Raw genomic sequence first — 21,149 nt, forward strand, 5'->3', positions numbered from 1 at the left:
AGCTGTTCTCCATTCAACGGGGTGTTCAAGAGGTTACTCTGAACCTCTAGTTTGAATCCGGAGATTCGTAGCCAGGCGTGTCTTCTCTCCGTAACCCCGATCATCATTTGCCTGCTTGCTGTCTGCAGCATCTAGGGCTGATTTTAAACATTATTAGCCATGTTTTTCCCCTCTTCCACCAAGTGGCTTGCCCTTCTTTGGACCCAGGTCTCGCAGATTCTTGAGCAGTTCGCCTACCTCCTCCCAGTGTTGGTATGCATGCCTATTGATCAATGCGTTAGAGTTGGCTATGAGCCACTGATTAGAGGCACCTTGTTCCGTCTTCCTTCCTGTGAGATCTATTCTTTTGCTCTCATTGTCTGGTGGTGGGCGCATGTTAGTTGGTACATTAGCCCTCTTTCTGGCTGTGGAAGCTATTATAGAGTCAGCAGGCACTGAGCCTCTGATGTACATTGGGTCCTTGGAAGAGTGCTTGTATTTTTTCTCACCCCTTGGTGTTACTGCCGTGCATGTGGCAGGTTCCTTAAAGGCTTCCTTTCCCTGGTCCAGCACACTTGGGAGCATGGGCAGGAATTGGCTCCTTGTTCGTGTCTGATTGTACATTCCTATGTCGTCGGGGGTGAGGGCCTCGAAGGGTATGTATCTACCCCTTCTTCTGGCAAGTCTGCGTCGAGATATTGTCACTGCATGTCTTGTGTCTCCGAGGTCGCCGAACCGTGATAGGTTTGGTCCTCTTCTTCTCCCTCAACTTCGAAGTAGTATTCTTCTTCCTCCTCTTCGATTTTCAGGCTCTCTTGGCGCTTGTCGACATGGAAGTCGAAGCTTGCCTCACCATCTCTTCCTTCGATGTCCAGGAGTCTCTCGTGACTGCTCTTCGATGACCTTGTCTTATCAAGGGTTTTCGCCATCTGGGGGACCTTGTCAAAGGAACCGACGGACTGTTTGTCCTTGGATGACATTGCGGTCGCCGTACGTTTCGACGCGGGGCTGTTTTAAGAGGACTTAGAGTCACTCTTTCGGGGCTCTGTCGACTGTTTTGGGGTCGCTGTCTCTTACCTCCTTCCGAGTTTTTTTTTCCAGCGTGGACGACTTGGACGTGCGCATTCTCCTCGACCTCAGGCCCTTCAGCGATGTTGTCCTCTTCCTCGCTGGAGAGGCCCATGTCTCGCAGCAATGGTGGTGGTCCTTGACCCTGCCGGTTGTAATTAGCTTTTTTTGCCTTTCCCTCACCCTCAAGGTCTTCGGGGTGAAAGCAGAGCACGCGTTGCACTCTTCGGTGCGGTGGTCGAACGGGAGGCAAAGGTTACAGATCGGGTATTGGTCCTTCTGTGCATACTTGTGGTGGCAATTGTCACAGAACTTGAATGGTGTCTTGTCCATTACAGCGCCCAGGGAGCCCCCTGTGTGCGTATTGTCTGTTAGACGTCGAAGTTTCGGCTTTTTTCCCCCTCTTCTCTGCGTCCCGGTTCACCACCAAAAAGGCCGGTGTGTTGATAAGTTATCCTTTTCTTCTAGCTGATTTTCGTAGATTCTTCTCGCCAAAGTTCTGGAGCTCCTTCCGTTTCGATCCAGACCCAATAGCGGAAAAAAAGATTCTGAAGATGGCGACCAAAGGTGGGAGCTTCCAGAGGAAGCACGTCGATGTCACAGAAGGACATCAAATGACGGCATGGCGACACCCACCAGGCCACGAAAAAAAAAAAAAAAAATGCACGAACAAATTCTACAATTCCGGACCCAACCACTAGATGGCGGAATAATGCACAGCATAGTGGATCCAGAAAAGATTCACGCTGCAAAACTGTAGTTCTCCAGTATTGGAATCTTTCTAGACTCCCGTTTGAATTATTCACCATGGTCGAGATGGGAGTCTCCAGCACCATACAATAATACAATGTTAAAGATAGTGCATGAAGGCCCTAAAAACAAAAGTTATAATTAAGCCAATCAGGCTGCTTTGTCCTCTAGAACACTCCTGACAGAAGCTCTAGTCCCTCGGATTATCCATTGCACGAGTGCTGGAAAACCACTTAAAGGAGGCTTAAAGGAGCTTCTCAGAAGAGGGGGTGTGTCCCATGTGAATCTATGAAAGATTCCAGGACTAGAGAACTACAGTTACAGCTAAGTAACTTATTTTCTTACTCTAGTATTGGAACTTTCATAGACTCATGCCTGATTCAGAGTATAGAGCAGTAGTGAGGCACACTGAACTGTGAGCTGTATACAATTCTATAGACATTCCTTTTACATAGAATAAAAAAGACTTAACAATGAACATCTCTTATGATATTCGCTAAAAATATGGCATTTCTGTATGCTGCAAAGACAGAAGAGACATTTATAGGCAATGTGTGGAACCAGTAAGAGGTTGGTTGGTTCACTCTGCTCACTTCCTCTGAGTTAGTTGTCGCAGAAGACTCCCTCCTATCCCTGCATCCTCTCATATAACACTATTTCTCCCTCTCTCCCACCCTTTTTGATCTTTCCACTATCCTTGTTAACTCCCTGCTACTCGATCTTGAATTATTTCTCCTTTACCCTATGTTAATCGCTATGATGCCTTTCCCTCTCTGCCTTCCTTTATTTGTGCATTCACTCTGAAATTTTCCGTGAAAAATGTTTAATTTATTATTGTTGTTAACTAGCTCTTGTTCCTTATGTAAAGCGCTCTGATACCTTCGGATCTAGCCAGCGCTATATAAAACACAATAAATAAAATAAATAAGAAAGAGGAAGCTCATCTTTACAAGAAAAGAGGTCTTAGAACCACTTGGCCTACTGCAACAGACCCTTGAGGAGTCAAATCCAGGCAGTATTGTTGTGTACAAGAAAACATTCTTCCGGGTAGCTGCTCTGCAAATATTATGGAGTGGCACACCAGCAAACAGTGCCGCTGAGGTTGAAATAGCTCTTGTAGAGTGGGCATGCACAGAAGTAACGAGTTTCCTGCTGTTTGGTGACAAAAGTGAATTGCAGCAGATATCCATCTAGCACTGCTGTTTGGAAAGGGTTTGCCGCTTCCCTGGGGCACTGTAAGCCACAAACCCATTAGACTTATGAAAGCTCTACAACGAGGCTGTGGCTAAAGTGTAAGGGAAAGACAGGGATTCCTAGTGGAGGGCGAGTACCCATGTCTGATTTAAGACAGGGAAGGGGCACATCGGGAGCGAGGTGAAAGACAGGAGGCACACTGACATGGGGTGGGGAGGGAGGGGGGAGGGCCGGTAGCTCATTCTCCCGGTTGTTGGCTGGTAACTTTGTGTACTAAACATTCTTTGGCCGTGGAGGAAGCGGGTTTGTACTGTGTTGTTGCTATGAAAACAATAAAAAAATGTTTCAACAATAGACTTATGAAAGCTCTTGGTCCTGTCTATGTAGAACTTGATGCACCTCTTGATGCCCAAACCGTGAAGAGCCCTTACAGCCGGTGTTGAAGGGTTGGAAAATCAGTCTTCAAAATCAGCGGCTCATTGAGATGGGAGTCCGAAGAGACTTTAGGGATAAACTTTGGGTTTGTACGTAGAATTGACCGGTCCTCTCTAAACTGTAGCAAGAGTTCCTGAATAATGAGTGCTTGGATCTCACTGACACTTCTGGCAGATGTCAGGGCCACAAGGAGAGCAACTTCACAGTACAGGTACGTTTAACTCGCTCTGTCAACGGGCTCAATTAGGTGTTTCATGAGCTGCGATAGCACAATGTTCAGATGTCAAGATGGAGTAGGAGGTTTGGCTGGTGCTGGAAGAACTGCTTAATTATTCTGGAGAACCATAATGAGGGTGACCTGGCTGCTCGGCTGAATCGAGAAATGGCCGCCAGGTGAAATCTGATGGATGCATGCGCTAAACCTGAACATGCCAACCACAATAGGAATGGTAATATATTTTCCGCACCAGTTGACACCATAAAACAAAATCTTTTCCACTTGTGAGAATACGTTTTGTTAGTACGGTCAGCTCTGGCCCTGGAATGTATCTCTCCGAATTCAGGAGGGATGTTCAGATGGGCGAATTCATTGTGCTCAGAAGCCAGGCCGAAAAAAGAAGAGAATCTGGACTGGGTGTAGGACTTGACCAAGACTCATCGTTCGAAGAGAAGGCGAGACCTTCAGATGAGCGGTTTCTCCGACAGCAGAAGGGGTTTTGTAAATCAATGTTGGCAAGTCCACATTGGGGCTATCATTATCACTCTGCAAGGTTCGATCTTCATCTTCATGAGAACCTTTGGAATCAGGGGAATGTGAGAAAGGCATAAACAAAGATCCCGGAACATGCCATCGAAAATGCATTCCCCCACGATTCTGAATGGTGATGCCAGCTTGCAAACAATCGGCATTTGGTGTTCTGTGGGTTCACAAAGAGGTCAAGATTGGGTTTCCCCCCCATTGTTTCCTGATTCAGTTCCCACTTGTGGCAAGAGGACTTCAGTCTGCCGAGAGTGTTTGCTAGCTCTTTTTTTTCCTGGGACATGCTCCGCTCGTAGATACACTCCATTTTGGATGGCTCAATCCCACAAGTCTTGTGATTCTCGAGAGAGGAGTGATCTGGTACCTCCCTGTTTATGTAGTGCATCGTTGTTGTACTGTCCATTCATATGAGAACCTCAGAGTCATTTTGTCTTGGGGAGGAAGCCTGCAAGGCCAGGTGTACTGCGTTTAGCTTGAGGAGACTGATAAGGCTTCTGCCACTTGCCACTGCTCTGTAGGTCTGGATAGTATGTTCCCCATCCCTCCAAGGAAGCATTGGTGGTAATGACCAAACGAGAGGTTTGAGCTAGGAATCAAAGGCCACCTGAGAGGTGTGTCTGCTGAGTCCACCAAGCTAGTTTTGATCGTGGCTGGAGTGACTTTGATGAGATCGAACAAACCTGTCGCTTGTACCCATTGGATGTCTAGTTCTTCCTGGAGGGATCGCTTCCTTAGCCAGCAGAACTTAACTAAAGTAACGCATGAGGACATCCTTAATAATGACTTGTAGAGGCGCACTGAAAGACTCTTTCTGATGGACTTTGCCAATGTTATTAGCTTGACTTGTGTTCCTTTGCGTTCAAAACATTTTATTGAATTTTAAAATAGATCAACACAAAAAAAGCTGCAAACTGGATACCTACACAAGCTTATTAATTAATATTAACAATGGAATAACAGTACCTATATACAAAGATTAAATAACGTCTAATATATAGGAAGTAAGAATTGTAACGAAAAATTAAGTGAAGAACAGATCATCCATGTACAAAAACTAAGAATAGAGCTATTAACTATCAAAAAAACTTATAATGATGGAAATAAAGCATTAACAAGGAATTAAAAATGGGTAGTTATATAGTGATCAACTGGTTTCAAAAATCTATGATACACAGAATTATTATGAACACCACCAGATAAAGATAGACTAGCACCTCTCCTAGTAAACACTATCCATGACCACCATGTAAGTCCTGATAATGAGGAAGAAGCTTTCCAACTAGCCGTAATAGATTTAAAGGCTTCTAAAACTAGAAAATCAAAAAGTTTAGATTCTAGAACTGACATAGAAAGAACAGCAGATTTACAAATCAAAGTGGAATATGAAACTGTTTCAGAAAAACTGAATATACATTTGATAACATCCCAAACCTCCAACCAAAAATTAAATATATTACATTCATAACGCGTATGTTTTAACGAACCTGTATGTAATTTAAAATGCCAGCAAATAAAAGGCAAAGGCTTTGCTTGAAATAACTTTAAAGGAGTCCGTAAACAATTAGAGAATATAAGAATTGGTTTGAAATAATGACACAGGAAGCCATCCTGAAATCCCATTTAACCAGACTTTCTGCCAAATATCTTGTGATAATGGTAATTCTGTATTACAGAAATTAGAAATCATACCAATATTACTCCCTTGTAAACTATACAACTGCTTATAGATTAAGGATATAGCATGAGGTTAGGTAGTCACTGTTTGAATATAAACTTAAGTCGGAAGTATTATTGGAGGGAATATTACCAGAAAAGGAATCTAAAATAGAATTAAATAAGAGCTCGTATTTGGAAAAATTAGAAGGTAAGCCAAAATTTTGTTACAATTTTTTAAATGAGAGAAAGGCATTATGGTATAAGGCTTTAAGGAATCAAATACCATTATTTGTCCAAGCCTTCCAAAAAAGTACGGTTCTGAAAAGTTTTAACTGTGGATTATACCATAAAGATATTTTCTAGTTATGGGAGACAGGAGATTGAAATAACGAATCTAAATCATGGAAGATCAGTTTAGTGGATTTTAAAATAACAGATTTAATTAGTTAAATTTGATGTATTAGACATTGTCATTAAAGTAGACATAGGAAATGGTGCTATTAATTCTTTTTCTATAAGAAGCCATGCGGGAGGATTAGTAAATTGTGAATGAGTGAACCAAAAAATAACTTTGCTTTAATATAAAAGCTTTGCTCACCCGGGGCTTGAAGATCTTCCGTGGCCGGAGACGGAACCGGCGCCGGAGATGGAACCGGCGTCGGAGTCCGAGCTGGAACCGGTGAAGCTGGAGACAAGGAGACCACTGGAGATGAAGGACCAGCAGGCGAATCCGGCACAGGAGAAGGAGAAACAGAGTCCTTACGACGCCGAGCAGGTGACTTCGGCGCCGAGCTCTTATCAGAATGGTGTCGAGACGAGTGCCTTCTCTTTTTCTTATGTTTCTTGGCCCGAGAAGTATGTCCCGAAGTCAACTTCGACGCCGACTTAGATCTCGATCTTCTCCCTCTCTTCTCCTTCTTCATTTTTGCAATGAAGAGTTTTGCCTCCCGTTCCTTAAGAGCCTTCGTGCTCATCTTCCGGCAGCTGGTACAGCCATCCACGTCGTGGTCCGACGATAAACATCACACACAGTCCTCATGAGGATAACATCACACACAGTCCTCATGAGGATCAGTGATGGACATGTGCTTGCCACACTCCCGGCAAGGCTTAAATCCAGACTTTTTTGTCGACATCCTCGAAAGAGAACAGGAAAAATAACCAGAATACACAAAGTATCAACGACGCTAACAGCGATTCCCGAAATCCGTTGGCTTTGACGGCGCGAAAAAAAAGGGAACTGACGTCATCACGCAGACGAGGTCTTCTTATGGAGCCAGTGACATCAGCGGAGTCGCGAGCGGTGCCGTTCCTCTGTGACGTCGTCTTCGACCTCATCGGCGTGGACGGCTACAAAAGTTTCCGAATGTTGCTGGCGCAGGGGATATTCACAAGGTGAGGAATCCACTGGCAGATGTATCCATCAGAAACCCCATAACACCCATTACATTTTACCATTTTCAATATATTATAACTGATGCAAGGAGTTTTATTATTCCAAATGAATTTTATATAAAATGACCTAGGGAATTGAGTTGGTAACATAGCAACAAGATAAAATATTTTGGAAGCAATTATTTTAATTGAATCCATTTTCCCGCACCAAGAAAGATGTAAAGAATGCCATATGGATACTTTTTCTTTGATATAATTTATAATGTCACAATTTAATGTGAATAATTTTGTAATATTATGGGGGAAAAAATGCACCTAAATATTTAAATTTCTCCCTTTGCTAAAATATATCTTGAATAGGCATCATGTCAGGCACACAATATACATTTAAAGGAAAGAAAAAATCCCTGTTTTGTTTGCATTTAACTTGGATCCAGAAATTTGAGAATATAGCGATATTGCGTGAAATATGGGAGGAAGGGATGACTCAGGATTACTAATAAACAAATGATCATACGCATAAGCTGTTTTTATAGTAACATTATTAATATTACCACCATTAATATCTGTACATTTTCTAATAGCAGTAAGCAGAGATTCTAGAAGAAAAAGTAAAGGAGACAAAGGACAGCCTGGTCTGGTTTGTACCCCTAAAAAGAAAATTGATAAGAAATATGACCACTCATAAAAAGTCTAGCAGAAGGTCTGGTATAAAAAGCAGATATCATGCAAATAAATAACTCAACAAAATTAAACATAGCTAGTAATTGAAATAAAAATGGACAATTAACTTTACCGATGGCTTTTTCTGCATCTAATGCCAACATTCCACGAGGTTCTAATAATTTAGGTCCCAGCTCAATAGCGTGAAGCAACACTCTGGTATTATTTGCAGAATATCTAAGTTTCATAAAACCAGATTGATCAGGATGTACAATAGAATCAAGCACAGAGGTCAATCTAGTTGCAAGTATTTTGGCATCAAGTTTACAATCTTGATTTATTAAGGAAATTGGCCGATAGTTTGGAACAATACTGATATTTTCTGTAAACCACAATTGTGCAAAAAATTGTCAAAGAAGAGTCAACAGATGGTTGATTATATGAAGATTCTTTATAAGTTACAAATTCATTAACAATATCTTAATGGGATAAGGCCACATTACCATCAACACCATGGATCGCAGTGATAGGAGTCAAGTAATTTGCCAAAAATCTACCTGATGTATTAGCATTAAAAGAAAATTTGGCCTTATTATTGGAAAGTTGCATACCTGCACGTCTACTTAAAATGGAGTTGAATTCATAAGTTTTTGTAGTTGCATTTTGTATGTAAGATCATTAGATGAAATAAATCTCTCCAATTTTGCAATTGGTTTGTCCAAATCTTTAATTTTAGCATGAAAAGATTTGTTTTCATGAGCCATAAAGGAAATGGTTACACATCTCATATATGCTTTAAATGCGTCCATTCATGTTACCAAGTACAGAGTGCAGATAAATGTTTTGGTGTATTATTTTCATTGAGAACAGTATGAGTGTTCATACACCATCTGGACAGAGTAAAAGAGTTGGGGTGAACTGAAAAATAGCTGAATTAAGAGCATGGTCAGAAATATCTAGATTATGTAGTAGAAATTGACTGAATTATTGTCGGGATACTAATAAATAATAAGAATTATGAGGATTTGAGAAAAAAGTAAAACATTTTTTACTTGGATGGTGTAATCGCCAAATATCAACTAATTTAGTTATTTAAACAAAATATTTTAAAGCGAAAAAAAGCTTTAGGTGGGCGATATTTACATTGTGATGATCTATCTAAGAAAGCATCACATATTAAATTAAAACCCCCTCTAATAATGAGTTTGAGCACTTCTGTGATAAATATAAGAACCACAATTTGGGTTCATCATTTGTTGGCCCATAAACAATTAAATAAATAGGTGTAGTATCCAATTTAATTTTAACAATAATGTACCGACCTGTATCTGAAATTTTACTCCGTATTTGAAAATGTCTTTTTTTTGCAAAAAGGAGAGCTATTCCTTTTTTCTTATTAATTGCAGGTGAAGAAACTATAGTATCAACCAATGTTTCTGCATTTATTTTATCGTCAATGTATCTCCTGTAAAAAACAATTCTCCGTTTTCTGACTTGCTAAATTAACTGATAAAAATTTAACAGAGCTGAATCACTCAATGAAAAGGATAGGGCGCTCCAAGACCTACTTCTAATAGCAGCGGTCAAGATTGTACTCAGCAATTGGAAGGACACACGCAAAGCCTCCTTTAATTGCTGGCTGAACTGGGTCACTAACCTACGAGGGGCTGATAATGTAACTCTCCAGAACTCACCGTGGAAATCTTCCACCAGACATATTTGGGACACTCGTGATCTCTACTTTAGCTCACACAAACCACCATGAACCACACCAATTGTAAAAACTAACCCCACCCACAGTCTACTTACACTAATGTTCGCTTCTCCTAACATAAGTCAGCGCTCTAGAGCCATTAGTTGAGGCAGATTCCTAAGTGGTCTGTACTATGTGCTTGGGCTGATCATTTGGATACCTCATGGCTTCGACAACAGTCTTAGTCGCCAGTGTGGTAATACTCCGATACTACAAGTGTTTAATCTGTGATTTACCGCCATATCAATCTGTTTAACAGGGACATCTGTTTGCCATTTAATTATGGTCTTATTCTTATTGTTTATTTTCGTATGTCCCTCATTTGTAGTTTTGTACGTACTGTTTTATTTGGAAGCAACCAATAAAAATAAAAAAACTTTTGAAATACAAATTTAACAGGATGTCTTAATCCTTTAACATTGAAAGAAACAATTTTAAAGGGATTGAAATTAGCCATAGGTTAATAGAAAAGCCAGTAGAAAAGGACAAATCGCACATCAAAAGTAGCTCTAGATAAGATAAATAGGGAGAAAAGGAAAGACAAGGACAAACATACGCAAGACAACATGAGACCATAAATAGAGCATAGAATCACACACACCCATGACCAAGAATAACCCACCAAAAAAGAAAGCCCATATAGCTAATCTGAAAAAAAGGCAAGTTAAATTGAAAAGCAAGACCTAGAAAAACGAACCAGAAAAAAATGAATAAAGTCAAGTATTTGTGCATTTGTTTCCATGGACACGGATGATTGATGATCCAAGAAAGTACATAGTTCTTCTGGGCGTTGAAAAGATTTTGAAACACCTTCTTTCCAGATTCTCAAAGTAGAGGGATCGAAGAGACCATACTTGAAACCAGAGGAGCGTAGTCGTGGTCTCATGTCAGTAAATTCTTTACGTAGTTGAACAGTTTCTTTGGCAAAGTCTTGGTGTATGTAGATTTTATTTCCATTTACCATTAAAGACAGAATTTGTCTAGCGGCTTTCTTAATCATCACCAAATGATTAGGGCGTAGAACTTAAAGGATCATTTGCTGTGGTTTGCTATGACGAGGGTTTCTGTGAGAAGGAATGCTATGCGCTTTATCGATTTCTAATTTCTCAGAAAATTGCAGCTTTAACAGACCCAGCAGCAAAGTACTGCCTACAATCATTTCCTTCCAAGTCTTATGGCAGATTAAAAATACATAAGTTGTATTGACGGTAATGATTTTCTAAATCCAACAGTACCTGACTCATTGGTTAAATCTTTGCTACCATAGGTGTGAAGCTATCAATTTTAGCTTTATTATGTCGGATTTTAATTGAGTTATACGAAATTTTCATCAAAAGACTAGCCATGTCTTTACGGATTTTTTATTTTACTTCTGACACAAGAGTCAGCATTTAGACATACAGCTTGAAATTCTTCCAACAAAGTGGACAAAGATGGTTCATTTGAGTCCACAATCTTAGATTTCACAGGTGGTGAAGAAATAGTTGGTTTACGTTTGTTATTCCCTGTAGAGATGGTTTTTCCATCAACTTTACTGAGTTAAAACAAATATATATATATATATATATAAAAATAAAAATCACCCAAAGTTAAAATGTAGAAGAAAAACAGATATTCAAGTAATGGAGCGCAGCAGCTGAAGCTGACTGTGGGAGTGGTTCCAGACCTCCAGCCTCTCCCTTTCCTGAAGTAGAGCTCAGCTCTCCTGACAAATCTCAGATGAGCAGCCGGTGAGAACAGTAGCCTATAAAAAAGCACCAAACCTGTCACAAACGTCTTCCAAAACCTGCCAAAGGAAAGCGCTGGGGTGAACAAGCAGTATTCTGGGCAATAGGTATGTAGAAAAAAACCCTAATCGTTTAAATAAGCCGTCGGTAATTTGGGCTACTTAGAGGTTCAGCGGGAGGCAGCCATCTTGGTTTGCGTGACTCAGCTCGACTTGTGTTCTAGATATTCTTTGATGGTTGTGGGCTTGACTTTTTCCAATTCAGAGTGAGACCTAGCTCGTTGAACAGGACTTTGCAAGCGTTTATTGATTCTTATGCTTCTTGACTGATGTGATTCCTTTACGGAACCGTGTGGAGAGGCGGATTTTGAGCTAAGCTAGTACGCCGTGTTTGTAGAGATTGAAAGAATCTACGTTAACTACACATTGCAGTTGGGGGTTACGATTAATGGGCTCCCCCGTGATTTGGCATTCGGTGATTTTGACCCTAACGATCACATAGTCCTTTTTGATAGAGACTAAAACGCTGATGATTCTGACGGTCCGACAGGGATTCCTGCCCTAGTGGTGTTTCCCTGGGAGAGATATCCTTATAAACCCTAGTCCTGATGAGGCCTAAAGCAAGTTGGGCTGAAACGCGTCGACTTTTTTGAATATAAAGAGCTCCCAATAAATTTAAATCATTTGTGTTATAGACATACGAAGAACTAATAAACTGTTTAGAGAGGTACAAGTGGTGTTGCCTCCTAGTACTGCTGAGTGGGGCTACTTTATATAAATGGAATGCTTATAGTGAAAAGGAGTTAGCATCCATAGACATATTTAGGGGAATAAGGAATGGATAAGATGTTCCTTAGTTATTTAGATTTTGCTTTTTTGTTTGATTTTTGTCCAAACTTTATGTACAATTGAATAGTTGACATTTCATATGTATATTGATTAAAATAAGATGTGTTGAATGAAGCTGTGTTCAGACAATTATATGAATACATGATTTACCCTTAGTAATTTATCTTGAAGGAATAATTTATGGTATCCTTCACATTATTCGAAAAAAGTATATGATCTGTTCCATCGCATCAATGTGTTTTGATTATTATTGTATTACCCAGATGCGGCTGGAGTATTGGGTTACCCCTGTGTATATACTGTCTTGACTGAAATTCGCCTTGACAAGCCAGTTATCCAAGTACGGGAACACCTGGTGTTTTTGTTTCCTTATGAAGGCTGCTACCAGAGCCAGACACTTGATATATATCCTGGGGGCTGACTTTAGACCAAAAGGAAGAACCCTGAACTGGTAGTGGCTGCCGGCTACTGTGAACCATAGGAATCTCCTGGGGGATGGATGGGGATGTGAAAATAAACATCCTGCAGGTCAAGAGTGCACATATCTCTGTGGATTAGATGTAGGAGAATATCTTGTATTGTTACTATGTGGAATGAACGTTTGAGATACGTGTTGAGATCTCTAAAGTCAAGGATAGGCCACCATTCCTTTCACTTTTTGCGAATGAGTTAGAGATTTGAATAGAATCCCTTTCTTTGTTGTGAAATAGGGACCCTGTCTATCGCTCCCTCACGAGGCATGATCTTGACCTCCAATTTGAGCAGTTGTAGATGTTTGGGAATGGAGGTGTGCGCTGGGTTTAATGGTGGGTTCTTAACGAATTCTAAGGTGTGGCCGAAATGAACAAGGTCTAGGACCCATTGGCACGATATGATCGCTTGCCAACGTTGGATAACTGGGATATTCTTCCTCCTAGTCTGAATGGTGAAGAGATAGAGATAGGGATAGCCAGAGCCGGTCACAGTTCATTGGCAACGACCAGCGTCCTTTCCCTGACGTGTTGCTCTTCCTCTAGGCACAGGTCTGTAGTAGGCCGCTTGAGGTGGTCTCTGGGAAACTGCAGATGAAACTGCTGGGAGGTGAATGTGTAGGAGGGATATCGGTACTGCGGACAAACCTCCTCTATATGATGGCATGCCTCTTCACCTGGTCCCACGAAATGGCATCTTAACTGTAGAGTCCTGAGAGATTTAGTCATCTCTGTGTCAGTTGTTACTGCTTGCAGGGCTTCATTGACATGCTTGCCGAACAAGGCCCTCCATCAAAGGGAGGATCTAAAATTTTATTTTGTACTTCAGGCCTAAAGGAGGCAACTTTTAACCAGCCCTGCCTTCTGAGCATTTGTGTGATTTGGAATGCGTGAAAACACGTAATACATCTTTACTTGAGAATCGGACCGTGGGAGGAGTACAAGTGTCTATGAAATTATTAGCCTCCTGGCCACGTATAATTGCAAGGAGACCGACTGATTGAGCGACCATTGTGCCCTCGTGTTGCCTAGGATTTTCTCAAATTTTAATTGACAGTTGCTTCTTATTGTTTTTGTACTGATGATGACCTGCCAAATGACTATGGTAGAAACGCCGTTGACGCCTTCCCTGGTCAAAAATAAAAAGAGGAAGCATTGAGTGTTAGGTTTTTGTGATTCCACAAACTTGTCATTGCATTTAATCGGTTTCCTTCTTTTGCCACCATTATTATTTATGTTTACAAAGTTTGTCCTTGTTACTGACATGTTTGTGTAATTTTAGGAGCACTTTTTATAATGTGTATTTCTACAAAAATAGAATAATATATGAGAAACTTTTTTTGAAAATGTTTGAAGGGTACTGAATCGTTTGTTTGCAGAGTAGTCATCATCGATCTCACGGACATCAGCAGGGTTGTCAACGGCTTAGTCGATGAGATGATCAGGGAAAGCTTCAGGGTCGACGGTCTAGTCATAGATGCCATCAATGACTATCGTCATTGAGAAGGAGGAGGACAACGTAGTGATTGTAGATGTCAATGATGCCACTGTATACATTTTCATCGTCGGTGCCAATGACTATGTTCTCATTGACGGTAGGGTGCAATCTGTCGGCAGGTGGAGCAGAGGAAGGCTTTTTGAATGAGTGACTGACCTTAGGAGGTGGCTCAGAGGATGAGAATCTAGCCTCTTTTGAGGAGGCAGAATGTTCCTTTAGGTACTTTTTTTTGAAGAAGTCTTAGGTTTGTGAGTAGATTTTGAAGGACTGCAGGTTTTGGAAGACCCAGGAGTGGGCTTGTTTTAGGCTTTTCTTGGCTGCTCAGACAAGAATGGGGTGATCTCTCCCTCTCGAAGAGGAGTCGTCACCACCAGAGTCCAAAACTGGCACTTTCCTGGTTTTGAGCTTTGGAGACATACCTTACAGTCCTTGGCAGAATGAGCTGGGTAGAGGCAATAATGCAGTCTTGCTGTGGGGCTTCAGAGCGTAGTCTCTTTTTACCTCGGGTATTGTAGACTCTGAAGAGACTTTCTCCTTGTCGGACATGCTGGTTAAATGAAATCCGATTTCTATGGATGAAAACACTGTGGGTAGAAGGTAAATATCCCCACAGCACCCGAGTACTGGAAATATCTAGAAACTATCCAAGTAGGAAAAAAATGAGAGCTCAATAGAGACCCCCTAGAACGACATGCGGTAGAAAATATGAGGGATTGGAACGTCTCTCTGGAGTGTTCTAGATTGCAAAGCAGCCTGATTGGCTGAAGTACAAGTTTGGTCTTTTTTAAATAGGCTATGATAACTTAGAAGGAGAATGGCCGAAACTCACCTCTTCTGAACACAATTACTAGACGACAGACACTCACCTTAACACAGAGCTTCTTTGATTTCCTGCCTATACAATTTTGGGGTTGCTCAACGCACTCGCCTTCCAGCTAAAATCCCAGAGGGGACAACAGACTGGATTGGTCTTGGGGGCAGCCCTACAGACAGCTTCCTACCCACCATGGTTGTCTCCAAATGCCTCCGGTACATACTGAAGTTAGAAAGCCCCCCCCCCCACCCCCCCGAGTCCGGAATAGCTAACGGGGCTGCGGTAAAACGGCTGTGTGGGACGACGTAACTGGAATCTCTGCCTGCCAGGCCACCATATTCCAGGTGCGGCGGCGCTCGCACTGAACGCTGGTGCCCCGTTGGGTGCCCTGCCCGGCTAAAGCGGAACCAGGAGGTGGAGACACGGCCGCAGTGGTGATTCATGTGATTCCAGGGTCGAGAGGCCTGAGAGTTCACATGTGGAACACCGAACTGGCTGAGAGGAGGAGCAGTTGTGGACCCGAGGCTCCCGGGACCCGTTCATAGGATCGGCCCGAGGTGAAGTGGGTCTCCGGGGGCACATGTGCTGGAGGGGACTGAGAAGCCTGGCTCCCAGCAAAGTGGGGAAGGAGGGATCCTGACCCTGATGAAAGGGGGGTATCCTGGAGGCGGAAGGGCAGCTGCCGCTGTTGAGAGCCGCTCTTGCCACAGAGAGCACATTGTGGAGAGGGGAGGCCCCAGAAGTGAATAATCCGCCAGGCCTAAAGACGTCTACCCCAAGCGAAGCAGGGAGGTGGAGATCCTGACCTTGGTGTATGGGTGACACCTCAGAGGCGAATTCTGGGAATGAGGGTCTGGTGAACAGTGGAGTACACTGTGTTGCGGCGGCCCTCGAGACTTGACCCTGCGATGACAGGGCCAGTAGTAGTACTGACAGCCTCTGGCGACGGATAGCCCCCGCCTAGAGGACTGAGATAAGTGGAGTGCCCCCTACCTCAACAGTGAATGCCAAAGGGGCGCTGTTGAAGGGCTGCCAAGAGCGGCTGGCGAAATGACGGATGGTTGTTCCCCGGGGGCTGGGAGATCCTGATAGCCGGGCTGTGGTGATGGTGTAGCGCACTTAGTCGTCGCACTGGTGATGGATTCTGGGGAGGGTTGCAGGCTTTAGGCCAACCACACACGCAACACCAGATGTGATAGCGGAATTCTGGAGTGAGGAGACGGTTGGAAACACTCCCGGGCTCAGCACCCAGCCCTGGAAGGCGGCGGATACGTGTCAGTTGAAAAGCACGTGGGGATCAACCTGTGGCTGTCCGTAAACCTAGGAGGACACCTGAAGTGCTAGGTATCTAGGGTGCGCCACGATTGGCATACCGGACGAAGTGCCAGGTTGAATATTGGACAGTGTCTATTTTGGTTTCGATAGTACCTTTTAGGTCCGTTATGGCAGCCATAATGTCAAGTCAGCGAAGGTTCTGCTGCCCCGGTTTCTTACGTCTGGGCTCCTGGAGCCACTGTACGGGGGATTTAGGACTGCGTACTTGTCCATCTTGTTTGCTTGTATTGTGAATGAGGCCTTTGGTGTCACCATTTCCTTTTGAGTCCGCGGCCGGTGAGAGTCCAGGGACACTCCTTTGGTGTGTTCAATTTACCCCCGTACATCTTATCAGCTCTGGGCCTCTCTCATTCGTCTTGTAGGTCCAGGTGCCCCCCCCCCCCCCCTTAACCCCTCCACCCGGCCTGACGATTGTACTATCTAGACGTCTCACCAGTCAGCTCTTTTTTCCCTAGTTTCTGCGCACTATCTCCGGGCCCCCCTCCTTAGTCCTGTTGGGCAGTCTCTTCAGCTGCTAGGAGGCAGAATCAGGACTCCTGGTTTGAATGTCCGCCTGGGAGTACCTCTTGTTGACTGCCCTTCTAACATGGCCACTCTTTGGTAAAGTAACTCCCTCTATGCTTTTTCGACTATGTCTGGCTCCGTGTCTCTTACAGTGGTCTTAGAGTATCGGGTTCCCAGTCTGTCGAGTGTACAGAGTTTACTGTGTGCAGCCTCACTTTCTCTTACCCTGGAAACTTCTAGTCTGCATGAGCCGCCAATCCAATCGTTTTACTCAATCTGGATCAGGCAGCCCGCTGCGCGTTGGGCTGGAGCCAGCCTGCCGCCCCCCGGCCTCATTTTTGATCTGAGTCTCGGGCCCTGCAGCGGCGTCTCTCTGCCACCCGCAGACTCAGGGCCTCACGCAGCCAAGGCCTACTCCGCTGGTCCCCGGAGACTCAGCTGCTAACTGTCCAGCTGCTTTTACAGCCTTGTGCGGGAGATGGGGGTTTCTCCCTGGCAGTTGCAAGTCTTGTTGCCCTGATTTAGCCCTCTGATATTAGGGTCAGGCTTTCACCGCTTCCAGGCCCCTCGCTTCTCTGGCCTCTCACGTTTGTTGCTGGCTTTCACGATGTTCTGGCAAGTTCGATTACTCGTCGGGGTGAGATGTTCACTGCTGCGCTCGTCACCCCCGTGCAGGTCCGGATTCATGGACAGATGTAGGGCTAATGCGCTATTAAGCCCGGAGCTCCAGTAGTGTGCGGTCATTACAGGCGGCTCCAAGCCAGGTCAGGCACTCAAAATGAAATCCACTGCGTCACTGGGCAGATCACCTTCGCTCAATATCTATGCACGAAGATGAAGGTTTTGGCTGGTAGGGTTCAGAATCGCGCTGTTGATGGGAGAGCAGGTCCTCCCGAAGAGGTAGACTGAGCAGAGGCAGACAAACAGATTCAGCCAGAGTACAAGACCCTCCTGGCCAAGTACAGCACTATTAGTCCGTTACCTCCTGACTTTGGCAGAGGCAGGAATACCCAAGACAATGTCATAGTAGGTGCAACATGTATTCCAAAGAAACATGAGGGGGAAATTCTAGATTACAAAGAGCTTGACAATGAGTGTTTCGGTGGGCGCATCCTGGCACAACACAAATTCCCACATGATGGTGGTGTTGTCATTCAGGAGTTGCGCAAGAATGCCCTTCAAAGAAGGTAGGAAGGCCATCAGAACCAACTGGATGACAGTTCCAGAAATATGTACAGGTTTGCTAGGTTTCCTTAGGTGCCAAATAAGTTAGTCAAAAGTTCACAGCTACACACTTAGCAAAAAAGTTTGAGTGGAAAATGGGATGTATCCATGTTGCATTTTGGGTGGTTGCAGACATGAGGCATACCCACACAAAAGAGCTAGCATTTTATTTTTTATCAGAAGACACGTGGGAGCATAGAATCATTTGGCTGCGTTATTATCATAAGACACGTGGGAGCATAGAATCATTTGGCTGCGTTATTACCAACTGGATTTCACTGCATGTGTGCCTTCCAAAGGTAGGCCAGTGTGTAAGACTACATTAAAAAAATACTTTGCAAATCATACGCTATACGGATGGGTACTGACAAATTCAGTGATGTACAAAATCATATATTGTGCTCACTTAAGAAATACATAGTTTTTGTCTACTCATTTTTCACTCTACTTATTTCACCATATGAATTGGTCTATGCTCGGTACACAATGAAAAAGCATTGTACAGTGCAGCTCAGTTGTTGGCTCTGGGTTCCTTCGGTTCTTGTAAAACCTACAAACCACGTATATCACTGCAACCATAAGGGCCTAACGGATGAAATGGTATATGGCTTCCATAAAATCGCCCATTGTGAAAAAAGTTACATGAAAACGTTGTCACAAATGACCCCTTGCCAAATGCAAACTTTTGTACACTTTTCAGAAATCAATAGCTTTTCTGGATCGCCCATGAGTTTCACACTGGTTTCCACCACAAACTGGAATTTATGCTGAGGGCCAAAAAATAGGAAAAAAGGGCTACCTCTTTAAAATAAAAATGCCAAAACTGTGGTAAAAACAAAAATATAGGTTTTTTGATTCATCTCTGCATGTTCCTGAAAGCATTTTGTGGATGCCTTTCTAAAAGAAGGGGGAAAAACAGACTTTTACCAGATCACACTCCCCCCCCCCCCCTCCCTAAAAAACAGAAATCTAGATATATTTGGTCTATTTTCACAGTCCCCTCTAAGAGAATCCACAAACCCTGGGTACTTTTAGAATCCCCAGATGTTGGAAAAAAGGATATGGGGTTGATACAGCAGCGACGGGGTTAATAAATAATTGTGAGCACAACATTTTCATGACTGGATTTATCTGAAACAAATGAAATGGCATTCCATGAGTGAGAGCACATGTCCCAATTTAGTAAATGGTCTTTAATGGTGAAGAATTTCCCCACTAGCATCTTAAATTTTAATCATTGTTGTGTATAGCTTTCCAATATGGCTGCCAGATTGTCAAATTCAACACTGCCACAGAGTGGAATGGGATCGTCATATTGAAGTAATTAAACTGAGGGAATTCGGTTTCACTGGAATGCTTGAGGCGGTAATTGTGGCATGTCTTAGGGAAACCTCAAATTTTAGGATAGCACTAGTTACCTCAAGGTAGAGGTCTTAAATCTGAGGGGTGCGACCCCCACAGGACCGTGGAGTCCTGGGAAGAGGGTTCCGCATCCCCAGCTTCACTTGTCCCTAGCAAACCAAAACGTTTTCTTTCCTTTTGGAAAAAGACAGCGGGAGGGCTGATTTAGATAGTTATCAGCTGCTTGCCTGCATGAAATGCAAATGTGCACTGTGTAAAGGATGCTTGGGAGCGGTTCTGGCTTTAATTGATCAAATCACTCCAAGCTTTGTGATGAAAGTTTTTTTTCTTTTGAGTGGTAGTGCAAATATTTAACAACTGGGCTGGGAAGGCTTGCTTTTAATTTTAACTGCATTTACACAGCCCTTAGTACCCCCTAAAGATGTGTTGAAGTGACAGTTATGTAAAAACAAATTGCATTACATACGCTCTGGTATTACTAAAATCTACCTTTTGGAAAGACCATTTTATCGTAAAACTATTTGCACGTTTTGCAGCATTCAATCTTTCACTGTGTGTAATGCAAGTACAGACTTACATATTCACAGTGCCTTCTGTCACAGGCTGTGACCTTGTAGCACTAAAAAATACACATTATTATTCTCCACTGCACTAATCAAGAATTAATTATGTGGCTCTATGGTTACATACAACTCTGCAGTGCATCAACTAATAGAGGTTTCATAATGTACTACAGTGCATTTCCCATAAATTTTTACATTTATGATTTACGCTGCCCATTTTTTTTTTTACATGTAGCTACCTGATGGTGAAAGACCAAAAAAAAAAAAAAAAAAAAAAAAAAGTACAGAATATTTTGGAGCTTATTTATGAAAGGCTTGCATCGCCAGAGCATCACTTTTTTTGACGCTCCAGTGGCGCAAGTGTCTCAACCATACCTATGAGGCAGTGTAAAGTCACCCTGAATGACTTTGCATGGCCTCATAGATATGGAGTAAGACATAGCAGCACAAGTCACTGCGTTGCCTTTCTCTGCGTCAAGGAGGTGGTCCATGGGCTTTGAGCAGGGTTCCCACGCAACACAGGGATTTTGATGCTACCCCATATTTACAAAATCATGTAAGCCCGGGGAGCTCCAAAATCAGACGCCTCCCCAGCAGAGGCATAAAGAGGAGAAATGTTTTAATTTCTCCTTGTTTTTTCCTCTTTCCATGAGTGCTGCATTTTGCAGGTCACGTAGAAAGAGGAAAACGCCTCTCTGGGTTGTTTTTGTGAAGAAAGGTGCCCCTTTCTGTACAAAATCAACCCTGCCTATATTGGTGCAAGGCAGCAATTTGAGCACCAACGCAAGAGAAAAGGACAGGAATTAACCGTATTTCATAAATGAGGTTCATTCCTGCCCTTTCACATTCACGTAGGGCAGCGCTGCAAGAAGACTTGCGGCGCTGCCCTACGCCAATTCCTCATGAATGAGGCCCTTTGATTTTAGCTACACCTTTGACTACGCCCCCACGATTATTGACCTTTGGTTTGCTAAACACTGTTTAATATTATTTCCCCACCATAAAAATTATTTGCTGTGGGAATTGGGGGCGTTTATGGTTGTCAATAGTTGATGAGTACGAGATTCAAGAAATTTTTGTAAGAAGGGGGTCCTTACGCCTTAAAGTTTGACAAGGGGGTCTCAGCATCAAAATGTTTGAAGACCTCTGCC

At 43.0% G+C, this 21,149-nt stretch overlaps 1 protein-coding gene across 4 annotated transcripts in view; it reads right to left on the bottom strand.

Moving 5' to 3' along the window:
- The window catches only part of PRPF38B (pre-mRNA processing factor 38B), a 90,672-nt gene that overhangs the window by 17,208 nt on the left and 52,315 nt on the right, over window positions 1-21,149 (bottom strand). The window lies entirely within an intron of this gene.

This window comes from Triturus cristatus, chromosome 4_2 (assembly GCF_964204655.1).
Source record: "Triturus cristatus chromosome 4_2, aTriCri1.1, whole genome shotgun sequence".
In the NCBI taxonomy this organism is placed as follows: domain Eukaryota; kingdom Metazoa; phylum Chordata; class Amphibia; order Caudata; family Salamandridae; genus Triturus; species Triturus cristatus.